Source organism: Papio anubis, chromosome 8 (assembly GCF_008728515.1).
Source record: "Papio anubis isolate 15944 chromosome 8, Panubis1.0, whole genome shotgun sequence".
In the NCBI taxonomy this organism is placed as follows: Eukaryota; Metazoa; Chordata; class Mammalia; order Primates; family Cercopithecidae; genus Papio; species Papio anubis.
In genome coordinates this window covers 40,745,621-40,765,679 of record NC_044983.1, presented here as the reverse complement: position 1 = coordinate 40,765,679, position 20,059 = coordinate 40,745,621, and the positions used below count along the sequence as shown (strand labels likewise).

The window sequence follows — 20,059 nt, the reverse complement described above, 5'->3', positions numbered from 1 at the left end:
ACAAAAATTAGCCGGGCATGGTAGTGGGCTACACAGGAGGGTGAGGCAGGAGAATCGTTTAAACTCGGGAGGCGGAGGTTGCAGTGAGCCGAGATCACATCATTGCACTCCAGCCAGGGTGATAGAGCAAGACTCTGTCTCAAAAAAAAAAAAAAAGTTGGCATCAATGTGTTTTTCCATCTGATTTATGTCTTCACATTATAGCATACTTTCTGCATGAGCCCACACATATCGGATGGTAACTTTGGAATGGGTGGGTCTGTGCCATTGTCCCTGCACAGCTGTGAGAGTGGTGACAGGCAGGTCAGCAGGTGCGTACAGAGGGGCTTTCTTCTACATTGGAGTTCAGGTCGGATGATTTGGGTCCATAGTGCTCATTCAGGGCTCTGTGTTCTGGTGGCTTCCGTTGATTTCTAATAAAAGCTGCAGACTGAGCCAGTCCTGCACACACAGGGAGATAGGACAACGGACATTTGGAATGTGATTAAGCCCATCAATCCAATCGGTGACTAAAATCAGACAGGAAGCCGTGTGCCCCTAGATAAAGACAGGCTGGGGGGAAAATGATCTCAAGTTCATTTCGATTGGCGCAAACTCCTCACAGAGGAAAAAATGTACAGTTAGAATGAAGCAAAAGAACAGCTCTATAAAATATGTGTCACTTCCCCTGGCGAGGAGGAGAGAGGAGCTACGGAAAGCTGCACCAAAGCTGTATTCACTGGACAAAAATGCTTGACTCAGGAAGGAGGCTGGGGCGGTGAGTCCTGTGATGCCATGGCGGGAGATGGGTCCCACGTAAACAGTGGTGTTCCCGTCACCCTGAGCACATGCAGTCTCCCGTGGGTGACCAGAACTGATGCAAGAGCCTCTGCTGCGGAAGTCACCATGCTCTCCTGGAACGCGCCTGCCCCCAGGTCTGAGTGATCTCATTACTGAGGTGAGTAGGGCTTTGGCCACTCTCCCAAAGGAGCCCACCCCAGACGCAGCCATGGCCTGGGACTCTGGAGTCACCCTGGGGTCAGAAGGAATTGAGTTATCCATATTGACTTGGTTTTGGTTATTTTCAGTGTTATTTGTTTGTTTGTTTATTTATTTTTTAGTTTTAGAGACAGGGTTTCACTCTGTCTCCCAGGCTGGAGTGCAGTGATGCGATCACAGCCCACTGCAACCTCAACTTTTCAGGCTCAAGGGATCCTTCCACCTCAGCCTCCTAAGTAGCTAAGTAGCTGGAACTACAGGCATGTGCCACCACACCTAATTTTTGAATTATTTGTAGAGATGGGGTCTCACCATGTTGCCCAAGCTGGTCTCAAACCGCTAGGCTCAAGGAATCCTCCCACCTTGGCCTCCCAAAGTGCTGGGATTACAGGAGTGAGCCACCTCGCCTGACCTGGTGTTGTTATTTTAAAACAAGAAAAGAAATGACCAGAAAGGCTGAAAGGAAACAAGCACCATCCTCCATAGGAGGCTGCAAAGGTTGGTGGCACCAGGTCCAGAAGAAGAAGGACCCATAGAGCAGAAACCAGAACTCCAGTACCAGCCGGGTGGCATTTGGAAGTGCCTCAGCACAGCCACTTTGCAGAGTTTGCACATTTAAAATAGGGAGTAGGCTGGGCACAGTTGTTCATGCCTGTAATCTCAGCACTTTAGGAGGCTGAGGCAGGCAGATAACTTGAGTTCAGGAGTTCGAGACCAGCCTGGCTGACATGGTGAAACCCTGTCTCTATCAAAAAAAAAAAAAAAAAAAAAAAATTAGCCAGGCATGGCTAAGTAGTGCCTGTAGTCCCAGCTACTCAGGAGACTGAGGTGAGAGAATCACTTGAACCGGGGAGGTGGAGGTTGCAGTGAGCCAAGATCATGCCACTGCACTTCAGCCTGGGCAACAGAGTGAGACCCTGTCTCAAAATTAATTAAGTTAAATAAAGAGTAGCTCAATTTTACCAAACAGATTGACCATAGACACCCTTAAAATTATAAGACTGTGATAAAATTCCTATATTCATTAGCTATGATATACTTGGATATGTAAATAAGCAGATGGCAGTGAATGTTCTCACAGACCAAATATTTCTGCAAATAAAATTAAATTCTTATGTATAATATGCATACATAAATATAGATATGATTTTATAATATTAGAAATGATAATATTTTTCATTTGCAAGTACTTTCTTTTTTTTATTTTTAGAGTTTGGGGTCTTGCTCTGTTGCCCAGGCTGTACTGCAGTGGCATGATCATAGCTCACTGCAGCCCTGGGATCCTGGGCTAAAGTGGTCTGCCTGCCTCAGCCTCCTGAATGGCTTCTTCTTCTTCTTCTTTTTTTTTTTTTTGAGACGGAGTTTCGCTCTTGTTGCCCAGCCTGGAGTGCAATGGCACGATCTCAGCTCACAGTAACCTCCACCTCCCAGATTCAAGCCCTGAATGACTTTTAAAAAATATTTTCTCGGAGTCAGGGTCTTGCTCTGTTGCCCAGACTGGTCTCAAACTTCTGGACTCAAGCGAACCCTCCTGTCTTGGCCTCCCAAAGTGCTTGGATTATAGATGTTAACCACTGCATCTTGTCAATATTTTTTAAATTAATAGACATTCCTTAGAGCAGTTTCGGGTTTACAGAAAAATTGAACAGGAAGCACAGAGTTCCCATATTATTATCCCTTCTCTTCCCTCCGCAGTTTCCCCTGTTATTATCTTGTACTTAGTGCAGTGATATTGTTTTTTGTTTAAACTACTATTGTTTTTCAGTTTTTAGACAGTCAAAACAAAGTTGTAGACCTATCATTATCTTGTATGGGAATTTTAAAAATGTATTTTACTCGGCTAATGTATTAGTCCGTTCTCATGCTGCTGTAAAGAAATACCCGAGACTGGATAATTTATAAAGAAAAGAGGTTTAATGGACTCAGTTCCCCATGGCTGGCAGACCATCAGGAAACTTACAATCATGGAGGAAGGCACCTCTTCACAGGGCGGCAGAAGAGAGAATGAGCACAAGCAGGGGAAATGCCAGACGATAATAAAACCACTAGAACTCGTGAGACTCACTCATTATCACTAGAACAGCTTGAGGAAAACCGCCCCCATGATCCAATTACCTCCACCTGGTCCTGCCCTTGACACGTAGGGATTATGGGGATTACAGTTAAAGGTGAGATTTGGGTGGGGACACAGAGCCAAACCATATCAGCTAAATAGTCAAAAAAATTGCTGCTCTGAGAGAATTCTCCAATTCTTAACTTTGTAGCCTTGGTTTTTTTTTCGTGTGTGTGACTTATGTTGCTTAGGAGACAGTTGGAGAAAATTTCAGTCAGGGGCTCTTTAAAGTTCCTTTCTTCATCTTTGAGAAAAGAGTATGAGGCTTTCCCTTGCAAAGTTCTTTCCTTCTGAGGATGGATATAGCTAAAGAACAAAGCTACAAAAAATGTTTATAAAACAGTTTACTAAGTCACCAATAGCATGTCCCAAAGCGTTTTCCTTCCCATGGTATCCTATTTGAGTCAAATAATAATCCTGTGAGTTTACTTCTCTTATCTGAAACGCAAGGAACCTATAGCTTAGCAAAGGCAAATGGACTTGCCCAGAGTCGCACAACTGACCTCAGAGGAGAGAAAGGAAACTTTTTGACTTCCAGGCGCAGGCTCATTCCAGTAGTCTGCATATTCACCAGCTCGGGGCAGGGTTGGGGGGGGGTGTTTATTTGAAGATTGATAGCTGGGGATGTGGGATGTGTTAGGAGGCTCAAAAGAGGTAGATTTAGGAGCAGAGAAAGTTCTGTGTTGGAGAATCAGCAAACCAATCTAAGAAACTCAACTCACTCCACAAAAGAATTGATTGAAAATGAGATGTGTTCAAAAATAATTTGAATAAACTCATGGATACTCCATCATAAGGAATAAGGAAAATTCCTATTCTTCTGACATGCTTCCATGAACAACCAGGCCCTTCCAGGGCCAGAGAGAGAGTGTTGGGCTGGTCACCGAGGGTGGAGCCAGTACGTCTACTTTTATGAAAGCCATTTAGAAGCATCACTAAAGGAACTGAAAAACAATTCACCAATAATGACAGTACTCCAACATCTCATTTTCTCTTCTAATCTCTATCCATATATCTATGTAGTGTTTACATTATTATTATTTTTTGAGATGGAGTCTCACTTTTGTTGCACAATCTTGGCTCACTGCAACCTCCACCTCCCAGGTTCAAGTGATTCTCTTGCCTCAGCTTCCCGAGTGGCTGGGATTACAGGTGCCCGCCACCATGACTGGCTAATTTTTGTATTTTTAGTAGAAATGGGGTTTCACCACGTTGGCCAGGCTTGTCTCGAACTCCTGACCTCAAGTGGTCTGCCTGCCTCAGCCTCCCAAAGGGCTGGGATTATGGGCGTGACAATGCCTGACCTACATTATTTATATCACAGCTCATGTACAAATTTATTTTCTTCTTCTTTTGGGCAAGGCAATTTTATGACTGATTTTGATATGTCGGTATAATTATGTTACCAGTCATCCCAATGGTTACACAATATTGCACTATTCTAACATGTCCTAGTCTACTAGGCCCCTATTTTTTGACATCTAAGTTATTTTCAGTTTTTAGATAGTCAAAACAATGTTGAATACCTATCATCATCTTGTATGGGGATTTAAAAATGCATGTCAGCAGGCTAAATATTCAAAAAATCACTGCTCCAAGAGAATAATCCAATTTTTAACTTAATATTTTGAAACAATCTCAAACTTACCAAAGAGTTGCAAGAATAAAGACCTCCTGCTACAGTTTGGTGAACAGCTCTTAACAAGAATAAGATTTGTAAGAGTTCTTCCCATGCCTTCAGCTTGTCCTGTTTTATGTTTCTCGTTGTTTGAGTGGAATTCACACAACTGGTGCTGTTACCACCATGGGAGTCTAGTCTAGATCAGTGGTCTTCAGCCTTTTTTGCACCAGGGACCAGTTTTGTAGAAGATAGTTTTTCCACGGACGGGGGAGGGGAGACAGTTTCGGGATGATTCAAGAGGATTACATTTATTGTGCACTTTATTTCTATTATTATTACATTGTAAAATATAATGAAATAATGGTATGACTCAGCATAATGTAGAATTAGTGGGAGCCCTGAGCTTGTTTTCTTACAACTAGACAGTCCCATCTGGGGGTGATAGAAGACAGTGACAGATCATCAGGCATTAGATTCTTATAAGAAGTGCACAACCGCCGGGCGCGGTGGCTCAAGCCTGTAATCCCAGCACTTTGGGAGGCCGAGACGGGCGGATCACGAGGTCAGGAGATCGAGACCATCCTGGTAAACACGGTGAAACCCCGTCTCTACTAAAAAATACAAAAAACTAGCCGGGCGAGGTGGCGGGCGCCTGTAGTCCCAGCTACTCGGGAGACTGAGGCAGGAGAATGGCGTGAACCCGGGAGGCGGGGCTTGCAGTGAGCTGAGGTCCGGCCACTGCACTCCAGCCTGGGTGACAGAGCGAGACTCCGTCTCAAAAAAAAAAAAAAAAAAAAAAAGAAGTGCACAACCTAGATCCCTCGCATGTGCAGTTCACAGTAGGGTTTGCACTTCTATGAGACTCTAGTGCCACTGCTGATCTCACCGGAGGCGCAGCTCAGGCAGTAATGCGAGCGATGGGGAGCGGCTGTAAACACAGATGACGCTTCACTAGCTCTCCAGCCACTCACCTTCTGCTGTGCAGCCTGGTTCCTTACAGGCCATGGACAGATACCAGTCCACGGCCCGGGGGTCAGGGATTCCTGGTCTAGATTGAGACCCAGACAAGGCGTGCACAATAACACCGATTTCAGATCCATCATGACATTTACCCCATTCCCTGGAAAACCAGATGACTACCAAAATTAAATTTTAGTTTAGACACAAAATGTCCATCTTCTGGTCCAAAACCAGCTTGTCATAAGTTTCTTGCCTACTTTTCCTTTCTCTGAGTTTCCAGAGACATCACGTCATTTCTTACCCAGCTGAAAAGAGTCTCAGCATGGCTCTCTTTCGAATGCCCATCCTGCCACCTGCCCCAGTGAGAAGGGTCCGAGCAGCCCCTGTTCTCTGCCCCTGCCACCTGCATGACTCATGCATTCCACGGAGGAGGCGCCCGCTGCAGAAACAGCCGGGCTGGGAAAAGCTCTGCAGCAATTCCCCATCCAGTTTCCCTGTGCCCACTTTGTATCTGTGTTATCTAGGCCTGGATTTATTTCTCTGTTTTGAAAACGAAGGACTTTGATAAAATGTTCCCAGGATGTGAGGTCACCAAGATTTATTTCCCTTTTTTCTATTATTTTCTTTTCCTCGACGTGATCCCTTGACTAAAATCAAGCCTCCCACTGTCACCTTATCAGCCTGCCCACTCCTACTTCTGCATTCTCAGGCTTCTCCAGAATCTGTCCAAGGGAAACCGATCTCAATTCAGAAGGAACACAGATACCCCAGTTTCTAGGGCTGCAGGGTACTACTGGGTCTTAATCATTCGGGTATATTTCAGCAAAGCTCAGGGCCCCGGCTAATGATGTGCAAACCCTCTCCTCTCAGTCTCCCATTGTTTAGCCCCTATTTATAAGTGAATGCATGTGGTTGTTCACTTTCTGTTCCTGAGTTATTTCAGTTAGGATAATGGCCTCCAGTTTCATCCATGTTGCTCCAAAAGACAGACTTTATTGTTTTTTATGGCTTTGTCATATTCCTTGGTGTATATGTGCATTTTCTTTATCCAGTCCTCCATTGATGGACACTTAGGTTGATTCTGTGCCTTTGCTACTGTGAATTGTGCTGTTATGAATTGTGTGTGATAAACACATGAGTGCAGGTGTCTTTTTGATGTAATGAATTCTTTTTTTTTTTTTGAATAGATACTCAGTAGTGGGATTGCTGGGTCAAATAGATGTCCTATTTTTAGTTACTTGGGAAATCTCCATGTTGTTTTCCATAGAGGTTCGGGTTCCAGTATTTAAGTGCAACCATTCAGTGGAAAACCATCCTCTCAAGAGTTCAAATGACAGTCCTCCTGACCAGCACTCCCTGCTGAACCACAATGCCCCACCCCCCAAAAAAGCCTCCCTCCTCACCATCTTAGACCACCTGACCATCTTAGACCACCTCACCGTCTTAGACCATCTCACCATCTTAGACCACATTGCAGCAAAGCAGCCCCGTGCCCACCAGACAGACCCACAGTTGCTGCCGCTCATGGGAGGTCTACCTCCCACGCTCAGCAGGCGACCCACCCCCAGTGCCCCTTTTCTACAATGACCATCAGCAGGGTTGCAGCTTGATAAAAATGTGGAAAAGCAGTTTGAAAGCAATGTGAAAAGCAGTTAGGTGCCTTTCAACTTCAAACTCAGCACTCATGGTTTGACACATATGAGTATATTTAGGATCAGAATGTATGAAATCTGGCCTCTCCTGGATAGTTGGTCGTCCCGCAATTTCCTCTGCCAAACTTCTCTTCCCTCCCTGCATTCTTTCTTTCACCTCTCTCTAATTTTTAAAAGGTCTGGTCTCAGCCAGACATGAACCAATGATGATAGATGCTCCTGCTGAGCCCCATGATGTGCCAGGGACCTGACATGCATGGCTTCTCTCTGATCCTCACGTGACCTGCAGATGCAAAAGCCAGAGCTCAGCATAGTTGAAAACCTTGACTGAGGTCATACCCCAGTTACTGGCACAGCCAGATTTAAACCTAAGACTTTCCCCTACACCACAGGGCTTTTATTTCTTAGTCATCTGAAAAGGTGTCAGCAAGGGAAATGGCTTGTCTATTTCCAGGGGCATTTTACAAGCAAACACTGAAAGGCTTCTGTGGGCTTAAGGGCTGATGGCTTTGATCGAATTTCAGGCATGTTGGCCCCAAGGCCCTGTGTATATTCCCTGGGCCCACTCGAGGGGATGCTGGAGTCAGAAACTCCCCAGAGGCCACCTACTGCAGCCCTGCACTTTACAGGGAAGAGAAAGATTCTCCCTAAAATTACAGAGCTGGGCCTGAGATGCCTACTGGAGCAAATCCCCATGGGGCACCTCCCACCACAGGTGAGCCAGAGGCTAGTCCTGCCTTCTCAGTGGCTACCCCCCTAAGCTCCCGCCACCACACAAAGTGTTCCAATCTTAACCTCTCATGTCCTGAGAGGCCAGAGCTACAGCCACAGATTCCAGAAGACACCCCACTCCCAGCCGCAGCCTGGTGCCTTTAGAATTATAAACACTTCTTGTCATCACAGGGTCCTGAAAGTCCCTTTTAAGTCTTGGACACTAAGACTCTAAAGGAAGATGAATCTTAAGATCCCGTCCCACTTCCAAATTCCTGCGATTCAATGACATCAGGGTTGTGAATAATCAGCCTGGCCCGAAGCCAGGATGGGCTGTGCTGCTTCCACCGTGAACTTCCTCCCCCTGCTTTATAAAAACAGGCCCGCCCCAGCTCCCTCATGGCCCTGTCCACTGAGCATCCTCCCGCCACACAGAAACCCGCCCAGCCGGGGCCACCGACCCCACCCCCTGCCTGGAAACTTAAAGGAGGCTGGAGCTGTTCAGGGAGCTCAGAGCTGAGATCCTACAGGAGTCCAGGGCTGGAGAGAAAACCTCTGCGAGGAAAGGCAAGGAGCAAGCCGCGGTAGGTCGGGTTTCTGTGTTGGGGTCTGTCTCCTCTTCTGTCTCTTAAAAGTCTTTCCAGCAAGCTGAGCCAGTGAAGGAATGCTTTAACCAACGGACCAACTTTGTAATTCAGGCAACTAGAGGATCCGCTAGAATCCACTCCAGAGGGGAGATGTCTGTTTGCATTTGCATGTGATTGGGATAGGCTGGAGTGTTTTGGAGGTGAGAGGGAGTCAGGGGAAGGGAGACTAGGGAGTTTGCATTCATTGGAGGAGCCTCTGCTGGCAGAGTAAGGGGGAAGGTGAAAAGAACGATACAGAAATGCCCCAAATAGGCTGTGGGAGCACCTCAAGATGAGCAGGCAATAAAAGGAAAATCGGCTGCCTTGGGACACGTGGCTGTGACAGCTGCGAGGGCCCTCTGGGGTCCCCCAGTTTCCTCCCTCCCCCGATGAACTCCCAGGAAGGAACTGAGGCTGTGGATGGAGCAGAGGGGCCTTACTTCCAGAGCACTATTCGCTAGGTGCTGGGAGAGGGAAGCAGGTGGCTTTCGCGCCCCACATTACCCCGTGGGGTAGAGAAATGCCTCTGATCTCCTCCCTAGGTGCCACCTCCACAAGTCTCCACAGGTCAGTTTGGCCCTCTGGCTTTTTGCCCAGGGTGCATCAGTCAAGCGTGTAGTCCTCCTTAAAGGACATTTTAATTACAGGGGAAAAAACTAACATCAATGTCTTTTATTCCTAAAGCACTCTGCAGAAAGCATGTGGGGTTCTCTAGATTTTCACTGTTATTATCTTTATTTTCTTAACCTCACAGGGAGGGAGAGAGGAAGGGAGGGAGGGAAGAGGAAAACATGCCGAGGTCCCAGGTAACTAATGACAAACTCAAGCTCAAAGAAGTGTGGTAACAAGGATGCATTTGGCGGCCAATTGGGAATAATATGGTGGTCTCCTGTAGCTGCTTGATAACAGAAAAAATGTCGTGTGTGTGTGTGTATGTGTGTGCATTGCAATCCCAGGAAGCGGTCCTGCAAATACCATTGTCAGGTGGAGTTCCCTCAAAGGTGACTTCCTAGCAGTACTTGCTGTGGCAAGAACACTCATTCTGGGATCTAGAATCAATCCACGACGGTCAGCTTGAGCTGCTGGGTGCGTGCTTCCTGTGCAGGCAGAGTCGGACTCCAGCACTGGCAGGGACACCGTGAGTATTGAGATATGAATAGCTCCATCCTGCCCACCCATTTATTCCACCTAAAATGTTCTCAAAGACACCAGCCTCCAAGCTCTGGATCAAATGATAAAGCCCAAGATCAAAATCTCAGGAGCAAATGAAAGCTGCCCTGTCTCCAAAGTGCTCCTTCTCTGCCCAACTCCCCAAGACCAGCTCGGTTTATTTCACGATGGCTTGCATCGGATTCTCCCAGTGTCTGTGGCTCCCCCTGCTTCATCACAGACCTGGGACAGTCCAGGCAGCCAGGGAGTAGCTGGGAATAGCAGTTCCCCTTTGTTGGTTTTTGAGTTCACTGAGGCTTTGATTTCCCCCAGGGCCTGACATTGCCGAGCAGAGTCAGTGGCCAGTAGATTTCAAAGGATTTCAACAAACAGCCCAGGCATTCCTTTGTCAACCCAAAAGTAACTGAGACAGGTCTGTCAATTTAGAAAGTTTATTTTGCCAGTGTTAAGAACACACCTGTGACACAGCCTCCAGAGGTCCTGAGGACGTGTGTCCAAGGTGGCCAAGGTGCGGCTTGGTTTCATACATTTCAGGGAGACATGAGACATCAATCAATGCATGTAAAGTGTGCACCAGTTCGGTCTGGAAAGGCAGGACAACTGGAAGTAGGAGCTTCCAGGTCATAGGTAGAGAAGAGAAGATATCATTCTTCTGCGTCTTTGTCAGCCTTTCACTGAATACACAATTTACAGGTGAGCGGGGGCAGAGGAAGAGTCACTTATGCCTTAGTTGGCTCAGTGAATCTACTTTTTTTTTTTCCGAGACGGAGTTTCACTCTTGTTGCCCAGGCTAGAGTGCAATGGCGTAATCCTGGCTAGTGCAACCTCCACTTCCCAGGTTTAAGTGATTCTCCTGCCTCAGCCTCCTGAGTAGCTGGGATTACAGGCGCCTGCCACCACACCCGGCTAATTTTTGTGTTTTTAGTAGAGACAGGGTTTCACCATGTTGACCAGACTGGTCTTGAACTCCTGATCTCAGGTGATCCACCCACCTCAGCCTCCTGAAGTGCTGGGATTACAGGCATGAGCCACCATGCCTGGCCTGAATCTTCATTTTTACAAAAACAATAGGGCAGAGGAAGCAATCAGATATGTGTTTGTCTCAGGTGAGCAGAGGGATGACTTTGAGTTCTGTCCTTTGTCCTGCACCCATTTGCATTGCCAAGGTGAAGTTCAGCAGAACTGTTTTAGGGTACAGATCTTGAAGTCCACAAGGAGTTTCCTTGTGGGTAAATTGTGAGGGAGGTATGTAGCTTTTTATCTTTGTAGCTGTCTTATGTAGGAATAAAATGGGAGGCAGGTTTGCCTCATGCAGTTCCCTGCTTGGCTTTTCCCTTTGGCTTAGTGATTTGGGGGTCTTGAGATTTATTTTCCTTTCATACCTTGGTAGTGTCACTTGAAGCCACCATTACCATCTAAGGCTTTTCTTTTTTTCTTTCTTTCTTTTTTTTTTTTTTTTTTTTTTTTTTCTTCTTTTTGGTAAGTGAGTAGCCAGGACTAAAGCACATTTGGGAAAACTTACTGTGTAGCTCAGGCGAGGCCTATTACTCTTCTGCCAACAGGTGTTTTTTTGGTCAAGGGTTTTTATTTTTATTTTTATTTTTTTTTTGAGACAGAGTCTAGCTCTGTCGCCCAGGCTGGAGTGCAGTGGCCGGATCTCAGCTCACTGCAAGCTCCGCCTCCCGGGTTTGCGCCATTCTCCGGGGTTTTATAGCAGCCTAAGAGGGCCTTTTGCTGGGTTCCTCCATTTGGAAAAAGTAGTGCTGGCTTCAGGATTTCCAAAGAGTATGTAAAGATTATTCTCAATCCTACGGCTGAGGGGGCAACATGGCTGATAAACAATGGTGGTGAATGTAGCTCCCCTTGGAATTCAAAATCCTTCTACTTCTCTGTGATACTGAGTATCTGGTGGTGAGGACAACTTTAGGTTTTTAGTTGAAATGCCAAGTTTTCCTTTTATTTTTATTTATTTATTTATTTATTTATTTTGAGATGGAGTCTTGCTCTGTCGCCCAGGTTGGAGTGCAGTGGCATGATCTCGGCTCACTGCAACCTCCACCTCCATGGTTCAAGCAATTTTCCTGCCTCAGCCTCCTGAGCAGCTGGGATTACAGGCATATGCCACCACGCCCGGCTAATTTTTGTATTTTTAGTAGAGATGAGTTTTCACCATGTTGATCAGGCTGGTCTCAAACTCCTGACCTTGTGATGCCCTCCTCCTCCAAAGTGCTGGGATTACAGGCATGAGCCACCATGCCCGGCCAATGTTTCTTTTCTTTTTTTTTTTTTTTTTTTTTTTTGAGACGGAGTCTCGCTCTGTCACCCAGGCTGGAGTGCAGTGGCCGGATCTCAGCTCACTGCAAGCTCCACCTCCCGGGTTCACGCCATTCTCCTGCCTCAGCCTCCCGAGTAGCTGGGACTACAGGCGCCTGCCACCTCGCCCGGCTAAGTTTTTGTATTTTTAGTAGAGACGGGGTTTCACTGTGTTAGCCAGGATGGTCTCGATCTCCTGACCTCGTGATCCGCCCGCCTCGGCCTCCCAAAGTGCTGGGATTACAGGCTTGAGCCACCGCGCCCGGCCTCTTTTCTTTTTTTTTTGAGACAGAGTCTCACTTGGTCACCCAGGCTGGGGTGCAGTGGCACGATCTTGGCTCACCGCAGCCTTTGCCTCCTGGGTTCAAGCGATTCTCCCGCCTCTGCCTCCTGAATAGCTAGGATTGCAGGTGCCCGCCATCACACCGGGCTAAGTTTTCACCATGTTGGCCAGGCTGGTCTTGAACACCTGACCCTAAGTGATCTGCCTGCCTTGGCTTCCCAAACTATTGGGATTACAGGCGTGAGCCACCACGCCCAGACAGGTTTTCCTTTGATTATTTGGCATTACGCATCTGCAGTCTCAAAATACATTTTTTACTTTCTCTGAGTGACTTCCGCTTCTGCCTTGACGAGACTGTTGGGACGGACAATGAGGGACCAGTGCATTCTGCTCATTCCTTCTTGGGGCCATTTCTTTCGTATGTACGGGAGAAAATTTCTGTCCATAGTGTCAGGCTATAAACCTCATCCTAGTCAGCCAGCTCACAAAACCATATGGTGGGTCTCACATCAAACCAGGTAAAAGAGTGAGGATGATTTAGACTCAAAGAAAATTAGAGCTAGAAAGAAATTTAAAGCTCATCCACTCTGCTCCAACCCTAAGTCAAGCCACATGGTCTTCTGATAGTGGCTGTTTTCTACTTACATATAAAGACAGCACATTCTCTTAGCAATATGTGTTTGTATATGTGTGTGTGTATATATATATATTTAGAGACAAGGTCTGACTCCATCACCCAGGCTGGAGTGCAGCAGCGTGATCACAGGTCACTGAACCTTCAAACTCCTGGGCTCAAGTGATCCTCCATCTCAGCCTCCCAAGTAGCTAGGACTACAGGCGCATGCTGCCACATCCAGCTAATTACAAAATTTTTTTTGTAGAAGCAGGGTTTTGCTTTGTTGCCCAGGCTGGTCTCAAACTCCTGGCCTCAAGCGACCCTCTTGCCATGGCTTCACAAAGTGCTGGGATTGCAGGCAAGAGCCACTGTGCCCAGCCCCTCTTAGTGATATTTTGCATATTATATATTCAAAAAATATTTTCTATTTATGCCACTTGGGAAACTTCTGTAGAATGGGATAGAGGGACAGATAAACCCAATTCTTGATCCACTGAAAAATAACACCTGTGACAGAGTGAAGATGAAACAGGTGCTGGGCACACAGCAAGTTTTGGAAACATTTTTGAACTCAACTTTGCTTGAGTTGTGGTGCTGATCATGACTGCCAGGGAATGCTAGCCAGCTGTTCTTCCTATACAAGTTACATGACCGGGTGTCTGCAGCAGCTGCCCCACTGTGAATTGCACACACCAATGGCCAAGACCCAGCAACGACTTGGCCAACAGGCCCAGCCGACGCACATGGGTGGCCACATGATGCTCCTGACACACGCACCGGTGGCTGGGGGAAGTTTTTTGAGGATTGATCAGAAGATCTGATTCCACCTGGAGCCTCTGAAGTGATCACTTCCGGGCTAGGCTGAACCCGGATACCAGGAGACCTATGTATTGAGAGCCTTTTGTGTTTATTATGTAGTCACAAATATTCCATTAACATATAGTTAGGCATTAGAGAATCCATGCTGGATTCCTCCAAAGGCCCCTAGATCCTTAGAACACTCAGAGATTCCAAAGCACACGTCCTCCTAGGACACCCTGGCAGGAGAGCCCGTGGGCGACTCTCACCTTTGCCTGCTGTCAGGGCCTGTGCTGATGGGTAGGGGCTCTGTGCTTGCTGTGGCCCAGGCCTAAGCTGTGGGGATGTGCTCTATCGGGAGCAGACCCCTTCGCTGTCTGCCTAACTCCTTCATGTGTTCCCGGAACAGCTTCTGTGTTATGCATTCCAGAAAGCCTGCCTGACCACCCCCACCTCAGCAAGCCTGGGATGGACACCCTCCCCCACATTCCACTCCAAGCCTACCCCCATCCCCCGCCTGCTGCGTGGTATGGCACTGCTCTGCTGTACCCTGAGTGTCTAGTTATTCATCAGGCCCCTTCCTAACTATGAGCTCTTTCAGGATAAGAGCTGTGTCTTTGCATGGCCAGAGCCTGTGCCAGGTCACAGCTGGTGCCCCATACACGTTGATGGTGAATAGATAGCACGGGTAGATCATTGTCTGTGAGTGCTTAACAGAGAAGCAGCTCACATGGGTGCTTGAGACCTGCGGGGGAGAGGTGGGGGTCTGGTAGGCGCTCGGAGGAGGACACCCCTGTAGCTTCTCCAGTCCCATAGATGAGACTCTTGATGTGGGCAGTTTTATTTTAGCTGAGTCTCCAGAAGGCAGGGGACGGGGACTGGTAGGGGATGCTAAACCTGGTAACCCAGTATGGATGAGCTAACAGAGGCCAGGCGCACAGCTCCTGCCTGTAATCCCAGCACTTTGGGAGCCCAAGGTGGGCGGGTTGCTTGAGCCAAGGAGTTCAAGACCAACCTGGGTCCCAAACCTAGAGAGACTCTGTCTCTACAAAAAAATGAAAAAAAAAAATTAGCCGGACATGGTGGCATGCACCTGTAGTCCCAGTTACTTGAGAAGCTGAGGTGGGAGGATCACTTGAGTCCGGGAGGTTGAGACTGCAGTGAGTTGTGATCACGCCACTGCACTCCAGTCTGAGTGACAGGGCAAGACCCTGTCTCAAAATAAATAAATAAATAAGAAAGAGAGACTACTGGTCAACTTGATTTCTGCTGGTTATTCTCTTTCTGTCATGTTCACCGAAAAGAGAAACTTGTTGTATTTTATCTTGTTGTAGCAAGAGCCAGTGTCTACCACCTGGGCTATTGAGAGAAAGGGAAGGGTTTTTTTCTGGGAAGCTCCAATTTACTTATTTCTCTCATGTGATGCCTCTGACTTTCATGGTGTGGCCTGGTCAGGTGGGCCTTATCAATAGAGATGGCCTGATGTCCCAGCTGTCTCATCTCAGCGGCTAGTTCTGCCTTCTGCTGGGAGTCCACAGTGGCCTCTGCATGCATGGTGTGGGAAAGGCAAATAAAAAAGCAGATTAAAAACCAGATTAAAGACACCACCCTGTATTTAGGAAATAATGGTTCCTGTTGATACTGTTCTACGAACGCAGATGAAGGCACAAAATTCTACGTCAACTGCAGAGAATTGGTTATAGACTAACACAGGTGGTCAGATGATCTAGGAAGCAGGATTCAGGATTAACAGGGATCCCTGAGGACCCCATGGAGCATGGCATCTCCTCTGCATCAGCAGCTTCAAGTCGTTCCAGGGAGAAGCTGGAAGCCTCAGTGCTTTTGTTGAAGAAGGATGTTCATGACAGTAGGTACAGGTCGTTCCTGCAGTGCACCCAGGTGTGGGGGAAGGACTTTGCTGCTGCTTCTCTAATTACCTTACAGTTCAGCAAGACGGAAATGATTAGCCCATGACAAAAACCAGGAAACGGGCTCAGAGAGAGTGAGTTGCTCACACAGGACCTGTACTGTAAATGCAGTTAGATTTCCAGGTTGAGAATCCAGTGACTACGCCCCTTCTTTGTGGCATTCTGCTGTTGTATACCACGTGGAACACATTAAGAACGTTATGGCCAGGTGTGGTGGCTCATGCCCGTAATCCCAGCACTTTGGGAGGCTGAGGCAGGCGGATCACCTGAGGGTGGGAGTTTGAGACCAGCCTGGCCAGCATGCCGAAACCTTGTCTCTACTAAAAATACAAAAATTAGCTGGGCGTGGTGGCATGCACTTGTAATCCAAGCTACTCGGGAGACTGAAGAAGGAGAATCGCTTGAACCCAGCAGGTAAAGTTTGCAGTGAGCTGAGATTGCTCCATTGCATCCAGCCTGGGCGACAGAGTGAAACTCTATCTCAAAAAAAAAAAAAAAACAACGTTACAATTCGGTGTCACATAGACAGTGAGGAATAGTGGAAAGAGTGTTAGGTTTGGGGTAAGAGAACTGTGTCCCCTGGGCTTGAGTCCTGATGCCAACTCTCACAGGATGTGTCACCATACAGCACGACCCTTATACTTTTTTTTTTTTTTTTGAGACAGGGTCTTGCTCTGTCACCCAAACTAGAGTGCAGTGGTATGATCACAGCTCACTGCCGCCTCAAACACCCAGGTTAAGGCCATCCTCCCACCTCAGCCTCCCAAGTAGCTGGGACTACAGGCATACACCACCATGCCCAACTAATTTTTTGTATTTTTTGTTGAGATGGGGTTTTGCCATGTTGCCCAGGCAGGTCTCAAACTCCTGGACGCAAATGATCCACCCTCCTCAGCCTCCCAAAGTGTTGGGATTAGAGACGTGAGCCACTGCTCTCAGCCCCTTACACTTTTTTGAAGTTCAGTTCTTCCGTCTGTAAAAACGAGGTAATAACATTGCCTCAGATTACTTAATGGATGTGAAAGCGTTTTGTAAACTCTGTGCCTGGAAAGGTGGAAGCTACTCAAATACCTGTTGAGTGAGTGGCATTAATCCGTGTACATTTCTCAGGCAACAATAATGTTACTTTCATGTAAGGCCAGTAAAATGTGGGTAAAGTCATGTAACAATACAATGAAAGTTTCTGATCAGTATTTCCTAATTCAAGTGTGTTGAAATGTGGAGTTGGGCTGGAGAATTGTCAAATCATTGAGTATTTAATTACCATGTGGTGATGTTTGCTTTAGGGAGTGGAAGGAACATAAGGAACGAACCACCTCCATCACGGAAGATGACACTCATTTAGATTCACTTTAGATCTCAGGGCTTGTTTAGATGCAGACTTTGCGGTTAACATTTTATTGTACTGACTGATTTAGTTTTCACCAGATGGACCTTGTGTTTGCTTCAGAATGATCTAAGTTTATTAGGACAGGGTTTCTTCTGTTTTGATTGTGGAAGGAGGCAGGATAGACTTCTGTTTTCCTAGACCGGAAACCAACATTCCCCACTCCTCCAAATAACCAGGATTACCAGGCAGAGGGTGGAGCATCGAGGAGATGACAGCTGTGCATGCCTGCTCTAGGTTTTTCTGAGTTTAATTCCATATAGCTTAGACACAGGCCATATGCCTACATTTGGAAGATGCTTTGGAGAAAATTCTGCTCTGATGGGTGGGGGACAGGGTGTGCCAGGAAAAGATTCTATTCTTTTGAAGACACGGGGTCTTGCTATGTTGCCTAGGCTGGTCTTGAACTCCTCACCTCAAGTGATCCTCCTGCCTCAGCCTCCTGAGTAGCTAGGACTACAGATGCAAACCACCACACGCAGCTCTGAGATGATTCTATTCTCTTCACCTTATTGGAATTGGTGAAATTAGATAAGAAACAGACTCTTCCTCTCTTCTCCCCTGGATATAAATGTTCTGTTAAGAGAGGGAAAATAACCATTTAGCCTATAGCAAATCACCTTTTCAAAAAGTTAAGAATTACTTATGTGATGGTAGTTTTTGAAAGTGGTTTTTATTTTGAGATCATGGCCTCTGTAATACACGGGGCCTGGAGAAGTCAGATGAGAGCTACCAGGCTCAAAGCTCCTGTCCCGAACAAAGGGATGCTTTCGTGGGAGCACGCCACCCTTTCCAAGGCTAGTTGCTCTCCCAGCATCACACTTCGGCTCTCATCCTGCTCTAGAAACGTGCCTTTGCTGGTCCAAGGAATCCTGGTCATTTCTTTTCTTAATTGTTGGCATCCATCTGGGCTATGGTGGCAGTGGAGAGTGTGTTGTTTTAAACCCGTGAGTCATTTTAGGGTATTGGTACTCTTGGAGACTGACTTTCTCTTGCTCAGGTTTTCAGAGAGACCTTTTGCAAAGCAACAATAACCTAAGAATCTCCTTGACCAAAGACAAATGTAGCAAACTTTGCACATGGTGCAACATTTGATAATGGTATCAATTTACATTTGTGTTTTCCTTGCAATTTCCCTCCTCCTCTAGCTTGCTCATGTTTCTGCCTTCTTCTTGCTGGCAAGAGTACAGACTATAATTCTCCAGTTCACTAACATCTGGAGTGACTGCACTGTTTGCAATTTGATTGATTGACTACATGTGTACAGTTCCTGTATTGCAAATCACTTTTCTATATAATCTTTTTTGAGATGAAGTCCTGCTGTGTCGCCCAGGCTGGAGTGCAGTAGCATGATCTTGGCTCACTGCAACCTCCGCCTCCCAGGTTCAAGCGATTCTCCTCTCTCAGCCTCCTGAGTGGCTGGGATTACAGTCATCTGCCACCATGCCCGGCTAATTTTTTTGTATTTTTAGGAGAGATGGGGTTTCACCATGTTGGCCAGGTTTGTTTTGAACCCCTGACCTCAAGAGATCCACCTGCCTCGGCCTCCCAAAGTGCTGGGATTACAGGCATGAGCCACCGCATCTGGCCATATAATCTATTTTTTTAAAAATGTTTTTGTATTAAAATAGATAGAGACAGAGTCTCACTGTGTTGCCCAGGCTGATCTCGAACTCCTGGGTTCAAGTGATCCTCCCACCCTGGCCTCTCGAAGTGCTGGGGTTACAGGCGTGAACCACCTCATGAGGCCTCACTTTCCTATATAATCGAAACAATAGATCTATAGCGCCATTTGTAAGAGTTTCCCAGTTTATACCCAGCATGTGACACTCCCTATATCACATGTCCTCACAGCAGAACAGAAACCACAGGATGTCAGCCCCAGAGGCAACCTTGGAGCATCCAGTCCACTTGGTTTTGCATTGCTGGCAGTAGCTTTTATGTCAAAATATAGATACTTTTTCGAAGGTCAGCACATTAATTTTTTTTCAGTCATTTTTATCTTATGTGAATAAGCTGATTAGTTCCTTTGCTAGGAGCTGGTTTTTATGGAGGGAAGATGGGGCTGGTAGAGGCAGATAGAGGGAGAAGTAATACACAGGCGCTGAGACAGCACCCCACCGACTTTCCCCTGTCCCTCTTCCAGTTGGCCTCCTCCTTTCCAGGGGCTGTGCCCAATCCAGAATCAGTTATTCAGTGGTGCCCATTGACCATCATTTCCCCATGTGGCCACCACAGAAATGAACACCACTTTTCTGGTTGGCATGATCATCAATTTCTCAGCCAAAAAGGCACACATCCTTGGCTCTGGGAAACAGTACATCTCCCAGGAAAGGGAGCTTACAGCACAGTACCCCACTTCCTGGTTACCAGACTATTGTTCCTATTTTCCCCGAGAACAGTCATCATTCACAGGTTGTTCGGCGGGGCCCGGGAACAGAGTCACTCCGGTTGCTACAGCCAACAGACCAAACACGGCTTCCAGGCAGGAAGGTCAGAGCTGCTCTGCAGGACGCACATGCAGATTAGAAGCAGACAGGGCCGGCCAAGCACAGATATGCTGGCTGTGTCCTACACACAGGTGCCTGCACACACATGCTTCAGATCCAGGCTGCACTCTATCAGCCAACCCATGGACTCTGTTTTTTCTAATTTGCACAGATTCTTTGTCAACCTGCCATGCCCTGAGGCTGTTGAACTTCATCCAACAGAGAGGGAGCCTTTTGCAAATCTAAAAAAATCAACTTTGTGTGCTAGGGTGGCCTGACAGGGCTAGGCCTTGGGGTCTTGGGGACCAGCATTCCACCTCTCCTCTCATATAGTGATTCCGGATTCCAGCCCAGCAAAAGTCAGTCAACCTTGGGGCCTTCCTTTCTTTTATCCTTTCTTTTTTTTTCCCTTTT

General features: G+C 46.9%; 1 protein-coding gene across 4 annotated transcripts in view; it reads left to right on the top strand.

Annotated features, from left to right (window-relative positions):
- Positions 1 to 161: 161 nt before the first annotated feature.
- Positions 162 to 20,059, top strand: part of PLAT (plasminogen activator, tissue type) — a 41,246-nt gene continuing 21,348 nt past the window's right edge. For 2 of the 4 annotated variants that reach the window (XM_021942274.2, XM_021942277.2), the window contains exon 1: positions 8,392 to 8,619. The gene's annotated coding sequence lies outside the window, so the exon portion shown is untranslated. Of the gene's footprint in view, positions 938 to 8,391; positions 8,620 to 8,646; positions 9,800 to 20,059 lie in introns of those variants that run through there. The other 2 variants (XM_021942276.2, XM_021942275.2) reach the window with 2 other exon arrangements.